Genomic DNA, 7,003 nt, shown 5'->3' with positions numbered 1-7,003 from the left:
TAATTATTTCCAAAGACACATGTATAAAATAAATAGGAAAAGACAAAGAATACAAAAACTTAGGTTTATTTATTATTGTTTCCATAAATGTTTAGTTAGAATTTAATTTTGGAAATACATTAAATAAAGAAGAAAAGACAAAGAATCATAAAAGGTAAGTTAATTAATAATTTCAGTGACATGCTATCGTAAATAAGTTAAAAAATTAAGGGGTATTTTATTGGGAAATTGCCAAAAATACCATTTTCAAAGTACCACTTTTCATGTTTACACTAACCACTTTTATCCTCATCTTTAATGAAGGGTAAAAGACATTTATAACATTTTGATTAACTTTGACAAAAAATAACTAATCTAAACTTAAAACATCAACTCTAAACCCTAAACCCTAAACCCTAAACTTTCAAATCTAAACTCTAAAACATCAACTCTAAACCCTAAACGTAAACCCTAAACCCTAAATCTAAACCTAAAACATCAACTTTAAACCCTAAATCATCAACTCTAAACCCTAAACAATGAAACATCAACTCTAAACCCTAAACCCCGAAACATCAACTCTAAACCCTAAACACTAAACCATCAAATATAAACCCTAAAACATCAACTCTAAACCCTAAACGTAAACCCTAAACCCAAAACCTTCAAATCTTAACCCTAAAACATCAACTCTAGGATTTTAGGGTTTAGGATTTAGGGTTTAGGGTTTAGGGTTGAAGGTTTAGGGTTTAGGGTTTAGAGTTGATGTTTTATGGTTTAGTTTAAATTTTTTAGGGTTTAGGGTTTAGAGTTTACTTTTTAGGGTTTAGGGTTTAGTGTTGATGGTTTAGGGTTTAGAGTTGAAGTTTAGGGTTTAGGGTTTAGAGTTGATGTTTTAGGGTTTAGAGTTGAAGGTTTCGGGGTTTAGGGTTTAGAGTTGATGTTTCAGGGTTTAGGGTTCGTATTTAAAAAAAATAGGGTTTTGGATTGATGGTTTAGGGTTTAGGGTTCGTATATCGAAAAAATAGGGTTTAGGATTGATGGTTTAGGGTTTAGAGTTTAGTTTTAGGGTTTAGGGTAGGGCTGTTCAATATGGTAAAACCGAACCGTACCGAACCGAAATAGACAATATGGTTTGGTTTTGGTATATACCATATAAACCGAATGGATATAATTTTATAAAAACCGTAGGATTTGGATATGGTTTGGTATATAATCGATTAAACCGAATAAACCGAACAAAACCGATTAAAAGTAGAAACATGTAAATATGTATCTATTTTATAACAATACATGAAAATCTATTTGTTACATAAGTTAAATTTGTGTTAATAACTATTACCATAATTTTATAGTAAAAAGAACCTTAATTTGTAAAACACTTGAACTATAATTAAATAACAATACATCGCAATTCAGACATCTTATTTTCTAAGTTTTCTTTTGATCTTTTTGCTTTATTTTAGTCTTCACTAAATTAATATGAAAATTATAAATTTGATGGACAATAATTAATGAAAAATTTTCACAACTTTTTTCTTATCTGTAAACAAACAGAGTTTCGTGTTCGATTGAAAAAGCATGACTTTATGAACAATAAATATGGAAGAGTGAAAAAACTTTTCTTTCATGTTTCTGTTTTGTTTCATATTTTTATTTTTAAAATTTGAAGCATTGATTTTAGTTATAGATTTTATTATTTTATTTGATGGTAGAAGCATTTTTACTTTTTTTGTTCATTTTATTTGAACATGTAATATATTTTTAATAAATGACTGTGTTGACAATATGACTCTAAAATTCATATAATATGATCTCAAACTAAATAATTATGTTTTTTGGTATAAAACCGAATAAACCGAAAACCGACGGTATATAAACCGAACCGAACCGAAGTAAATATGGATTTAAAACGGTAGTTATATTTTACTAACCTAAATACCGAAAAAACCGAACCTAAACCGAACCGATATCCGGATTGAACACCCCTAGTTTAGGGTTTGAATTTCGAAATGGTATTATTTGAAAAAAAGTTATTTTTTATTTTTTTAGATTTTTATTTATTTAAATTTTTATTTATTTAAATTTTTATTTATTATATATATAAAGAACAATGGCATAAGATTCTTTTGCCGCTTAGTGGAGAATGTATTTTTGAGAATGTCCCTTTAGTGGTGGTAAAAATGAAAAGTGGTAAACATGTAATTTCCCCTATTTTATTTTTGTACTTCTCTTTTAATAGTATAGATTGATGATAAAAAAAACATTGCAGCGTCACAATATCAATACATACTAGAGCTGGATCCGCCCGACCGGGCGGGTTTTTTTTGTTTACGTAATGTAACTAAATATTTCTTACACCATTATATAAACTATAAAAATGATAATAAAATGGTGACAAAAATACATCACATAATACATATATTGATGTTACATAATTCCACTAATAGTAAAAGTAAAATGATTTATATAACTGTAAATGTAAATATCACACGAATATTTGTTTTTATTTGACCGATATCATTTTTATTTATCCGATATTGAGTTGGCTAGTGGTAAAGGAAATGCTAGTAGCCTTTCATTGGTCAGGTTTGATACACGTTGGAAAGAATTATTTACAACATTTGGGTTCCCAATAAAAAAAAGAAACCAATTTTTCATTTTTTAGAAATATACTTTTGTTTTCTATAAGTAATATAATATATATTTATTTTTCACGTATTATGTATTTTTTATTATGACATTACGCATAATAATTAAAATATATATTTTTAGTTTATTTTTAGTTTATGTGTGTGTTTTCCATAAACTAAAATATATATGTAAAAACAATATTTGAGATGTTTTGATAGGTTTTTGGTCATAAATGATAACTATATTTAAATTTCCAACCCGTTATATAAGTAGTCTTAATTTTTAATTTCTCAACCCGATATATAAATATTCGTCATCCATTTTTAACACTAAAATATTTATATTATACTTATTAAAATGAGTAATTTGTTAGAATGAGTAATTGCATTTCTTGTATTTATATTATTATCAAATTAATTTTATTTTAACTTATTGACTTTAACATTTTATTGTATGTAATATTTTTATTTTATATGAACTTTTTTTCGTTTTTTAGAACATTGTTATCTTGTCTAAATGTTTTTCTTTACGTACAAAACTTGAAGAATATTCTTTTGAAACTTTTCCTTTTACAATTTTCTCATAAGAAAAATCTTAGGTGTTTTTAATTTTTTTAATACTAATACTTAAATGTACATGTTATTACCATATCTAATATTTCAAAGCCTTACTAAAGAAAAATAATTTAAGGTAAGATTCAATTGAACATATGTAATATCATACATAATTTAAAAATAATTTTCTAATAGCATTTTAGTTATATATATCTAAAACAATATCGTTAATTAAATAGATTAGTCAAATTGATTATTTAAAAAAGTCAATTAGGTCCAAATTTAGAATTATCAAGTAAAATAGATCTTTTTAAATATTTTCTCATTATTAAGTTTTTATTCTCAAATACGGCATATCTTTTAAATTTTTTAAATATTGTTAATTGATATCATTAATAATAAAATTTTAAAAAATGTAATAAACATTATTTAATAGAGGATAATACCCACAATTTTATGGAAAGAAGTTATTTAATATAGTATTAATGGGCATTAAGTGTAATATTTATCATGAATTTGTTGTGGAATAAATTTAGGAAAAAAATTAATTTAGATTTAAGTTTATTTATTACTTCAGTGGCATTGCTTTGTAAATAAGTTATAAGTTTTAGGAGTATTTCTTATTGTACTTTTATTTTAATAAGATAGATGTTATTCTATCGCTTACTAATCTCTAAATTCATCATATTGTAAGAAAATAGTTGATGTATTGATATAGAAAAGTTACACAGGTTAAGAATTAGGCGTCACTCGTGTCCGCTCGCAGCCACACCATTTCCATACAAAAGTAAAGATGATCATGCCCACCACAAGGATGATGGGTACGAGGTAACCTATCAATATCATACTGTTTCTTCACTTCACCAAAAACTTGTTCTTCCTATTTTCTTCCCCTACTAAATTCAAGCTTAGCTTATGGTTAAGCTAATTAGAATAAAAAATATATAGACATGAAAAAATCTTATAAATCTTTTGAATCTCCCTTGGAAAGGAGGAAGTCTTTAGATTTTCTAATGATTAGGCAATATATGTAACTGCCTAATATGACTAAAATATATATGAAAATTAATAATTTTAAATAGTAAATATTTGATAAAATATATTTTTATCATATCTGTTTAATTTGAAACTATTAAAATAAATTAAACAAGCATATTAACTGGATAATAAAAATTTATATTTTTTCTGTATATGTTATGTATTGAATTTTTTAAAATGACTATAAATTACTATAAATTTTAAAAATCTCACATTTAAATTTTGTGATCCATAGTTTAAAATTTTTGTTATGAAAATATACAAATGATTACAAAATCGTATTAGTAGAAAGTCTCATTTAATAAGTTTTAAGATTAAAAGATATATATATATATATATATATATATATATATATATATATATGTATAATATCATTTTAAATTAAACTATATACCATATAAAATAAAAAAATATTACAATCTAGAAATTCGCTTTGAACATTTTTTTTGATGAAAGCTTTGAACATTTTATTTTTATTTTTAAATTATAAATTACTAAAGCTATTAATCCGACAATGAAAATTTTGTTATCAATAATTTAAAGTTTTTGCTATTAAAGATAGATCAAAAAAATATGAGTAAAAAAATCATTTATTAATATAAAAATATACTATATATATGTTAAAATGATTTAAATTTAATTATATACCATATCAAATAAAACAATATTATTTGGATTAATGAAATTTATTTATGGAAAATTGCCAAAAAATACCATATTCATAATTTTTCATGTTTACACTAACCACTTGTATCCTCAATTTTAATGAAGGGTACAAGATATTAATAACCCTAGGGTTAACTATTCTAAATTTAGGGTTTAAAGTTGACGAGTGAGATAGGGTTTTTGATATGTGAAATTTAGGATTCTAATAAATATATCGATAAATACTTTTTAAAAAAAATTAGAAAATAGTTTCGAAAATAATTTTCGGTTTTCAAAAAGAAATTTGAGAAAAAAAATCGAAAAAAATTTGTTAAAAAGTTTGAATTTGAAAAGTATAATTCAAAAACATAAAAAAAATTAATTTTTTTTTTAATTTTTAATTTAAATAATTATTTATTATATATATATATATAACAAGAGTATATATATAACAAGAGTATAAGAGTCTTTTGCCATTTAATGAATAATGTATTTTTGAAAATTTCTCTTTAGTAGTGGTAAACATGAATAATGGTATTAAGAAAGTGGTAAACACGAAAATTCACTTTTATTTAGGAAAATTGCCACAAATACCACATTCATAATACTACTTTTCATGTCTACATTATTCACTTTTATCTTCACTTTTAATGAAGGATAAAAGACACTAAGGATAAAAGACACTTATACTCCTAGGGTTAACTAATCTAGACTTACGGTTTAGAGTTGAGGGGGTGGGGTAGAGTTTTTGGAATATGAAATTTAGGTTTCTAATAAATATATAAATAAATACTTAAAAAATATAATTTTAAAAAAAAATTGTTTCAAACATAATTTTCGATTTTCAAAAAGAAATTTTGATAAAAAAATAAAAACCAAATCTTGAAAAAAAATTCAAAAAACAAATTAAAAAAAATTTATAAAAAAGTTCAAATTTGAAAAAGTATAATTAGAAAACATATTTTTTTTTATTTTTAAATAATGATTTATTATATATAGAGAGCAAAGGTATAAGAGTTTTTTGCCACTAAATGAAAAATATATTTTTGAAAATATTCCTTTAGTGGTGGTAAAGATGAAAAATAGTAAACATGAATTTTTTTCCTTTATTTATATGTTCGCACTAATTATTTAATTATAAACGTAATAGTTACAGATTTTTTATTATTATTTCATAATATGTAAAAAATATATAACACGTAAAATAATTTCGATACTTAATTTATCCCGCATAAGACTCGGATCTTAACTTGTTAAAATTATTTTGTTGATCATACTCATGATTTTCTGTAAGATATCAGTTTTCACCATTAGTATAGTATTACTACACGTATAACAAATAACAACTAAATATGTAGAACAGAGTTAGAATATCATTTAACAAAAACAAAACATTTATAATTCGGTTGGTTCTATTAAGTTTTTTTTTTGGTTTTATTAAGTTTATGTCAATGCGATACTGAACAAATTAAATAAGTCGACGACAAAGAATAGGTCTAGCAATAGCAAATAATTTGAGTGATACATGTCATGCACGCCTCTTCACTTTTAACTGTTTACACAAACACAATGACGACTTACAAAAATAAAATAAAATGGTTCTTTTATAATCCACCGGTCAAGCTAATACGAGAAAAGGAGTTAGAAAAACTCCAGCCAGATGATTTAACGTTGAGTGTTGTTGTAGGTGAGAAGCTAAGTCCAAACATTTCCTTTGGCGTCATGTTTGATTCATCAAATCCAACCAAAGTAGCCACAAGAGAAGCACTCTCTTTGCAATGATCCACATCTTTGATCTTGGTCCATGCTTTGTGTGTCACTTGCATGCTCCTCTGCTTTGAACTCAACTCAACAGTACCCCATTTCCTATAATTTTCTTCTCTATCCTTTCTTCCAAACTTCTTTGGTATTTGCTTAGAGCCAACCATTCTCTCTCTCTTTCCAGCGTTTTAGCACTTTGTTTCCTCACCATCTCTGGAGAATCCTTGAGGAAAGATAGCCTCCTGAGTTCCACATCCATGTAGACAAAGTCTGATGGATCGCCTTTGAAGAGCAAGAAGAAGTATGTTATGTGAACCAAAGGTACATTACAAACCCCCCAAAGCTCAATAATCTGGCTTTGCTGTCTCTCAAACTCTGCTTTAGTGTCTCTT

Source organism: Brassica napus, chromosome C1 (assembly GCF_020379485.1).
Source record: "Brassica napus cultivar Da-Ae chromosome C1, Da-Ae, whole genome shotgun sequence".
Classification (NCBI taxonomy): Eukaryota; Viridiplantae; Streptophyta; class Magnoliopsida; order Brassicales; family Brassicaceae; genus Brassica; species Brassica napus.
This window is presented reverse-complemented; position numbering follows the sequence as displayed.